Source organism: Talpa occidentalis, unplaced genomic scaffold (assembly GCF_014898055.3).
Source record: "Talpa occidentalis isolate TD23 unplaced genomic scaffold, MPIMG_talOcc4v2.1 talOcc4.3053, whole genome shotgun sequence".
In the NCBI taxonomy this organism is placed as follows: domain Eukaryota; kingdom Metazoa; phylum Chordata; class Mammalia; order Eulipotyphla; family Talpidae; genus Talpa; species Talpa occidentalis.
Window position 1 is genome coordinate 3,508 of NW_023603245.1, and position 1,871 is coordinate 5,378.

The following is a 1,871-nucleotide window of genomic DNA, read 5'->3' on the forward strand; positions in this document are numbered from 1 at the left end:
ACCTTCCCATCACTTCCGATTAGGGTGTATGCAATCTCATCATGATTTATTCCTGCTGTTGTTAACCTTGTTCGCTATGTTAAAGCAGTGCCTTGCCAGGTTCTGATTATCCAGTCCCTTGCTCTGTTCACTCCAAGTGTCAGTGAGTTCAACCTACTTCCTAGTGGGGGGTATAATTCAATGCCAAGTAACCTGTTGCTTCAGTTCTAGCTTTGGCCATTGGGAGTTGTTTTGGGTTGGTTTCTTTGTCCCACTGACATCCTTCTATCTGTGGGCACCTCCTTACCGTCTGGTACAAGAAAATGGTTCGGGCCTATTTAAACATCTGAATACCTCAATATCTGGACTGTGAGGGGCCTCCCTCATGGGAGTTAGGTGTTAAATCTCAGCACTATCCCTGCTACGGCCTGAGTTCGATCCTGGTCAGGGAGCTAACCCACATATGGCACAGCTGACCTCTCCTGTGTCCCCGCTGCTCCTCCCCTTAGCAGTGTATTTCAGTAAATCTGCCTATTTTAACTCTCACACTCTGGTGAATTCTCTCACCCTTCCACCCCCCCCACCCTCCACTTCTGGCCTACACCCCAGTTCTTCTATGCAAAAAAAAAAAATCTGGACCATGAGGCAGCTGCTTTTTTACTTTATTCTTTATTTACTACTACTACAGCCACTTGCCAGTAGATTTCAAAGAAAGAGACCTTTTACAATACTTAAATCTTTCCAAGGCATGCACTGCTACAACACAAACATCTGTCAGAGGCAATTACCAGTGACCAAATCATGCATAGCCCCTACTCCCACTTACACCCTGCACTGTGCCCACTCTCAACTGCAATTCTCTGCTCATTTGTGTGTGATATTTGGAGCATCTGGAGAAGTGTGAGTAGTACTGGAACTTGAGGAAAGGAGAAACAGCAGGGTGCCTGGCTGGGAGGTCAACATCAAGTTGTGCAGGCAAGCCTGAACATGTCACTGGTGTAAAAACAAGCACCAAGCACGCTTAACGATAGGAAGATATGGAAACCCCACAAGGGAATCTTCACCGGCCTTGAGCTGGCTCACAACGATGCTGATGATACAGCTATCCCTTGTGGGCTGAGGGTCCTGTGCTGTGATGCAATGTTTAGTTTTCTGGAATGGAAAACTAGAACACTTCACAATGCCAGCATTTTCCTGGAATGGCTGTCCTTCCCTGTTGGGTTCTTTCATTATCAAATAACTGGTAGCAATGTTGAATAGAGCCGGATCCAGACTGGTCCCAAATTGGTTTGTCTCACATTCTGGAGCATCACCTGGCCTCTGTGAGACCCCATGCAGCAGAGGCAGCAGCCCTTCATCATGTACCTTATGTTCCAGCCCCAGAATCAGCCATTTCGCCAAGGAGCCCTTGTTGCTTCATTAGTTTAGAAACCAGGATCTGAATGTTGGATGTGCTTGCAGCTATTGGAGTATCACTGCTTCTAGGCCCTCTGATTTGACAGCTCAGAAATAGTTTCCTACCTATACACACATCCACAGTCACTTCTGTACCTCTCCATCTGTATGCATGTGGAACTGCATAAGCATGGCTTTCCTACTGATGTCTGAGCTCTAATCTTGTACCAGGGTCAATTCTTTATTATTATTATTTTTTAAAGATTTATTTATTCATTTATGCAAGTATTGGGTACAGTCAGAAGCGCGGGAGGGTGAGAGAATTCACCAGAGCCAGAGCGGGGAACAGAACAGGCAGAATGATGAAATACACTGCTGAGGGGAGCAGCAGGCGGCAGGAGAGGTGTGCGCGCTATGTGGGACCCTTGCTGGTGGCCTGGGATGGAACCGGCGCTGCAGAGCTTCGCAGCCCAGCACTCAACTGCTGTGCCATCAAG

General features: G+C 47.2%; 1 pseudogene; it reads right to left on the minus strand.

The window, feature by feature from the left end:
• Positions 1-941: 941 nt before the first annotated feature.
• Positions 942-1,279, minus strand: LOC119256536 (nuclear transport factor 2-like; annotated as a pseudogene).
• Between the last annotated feature and the right edge of the window lie 592 nt (positions 1,280-1,871).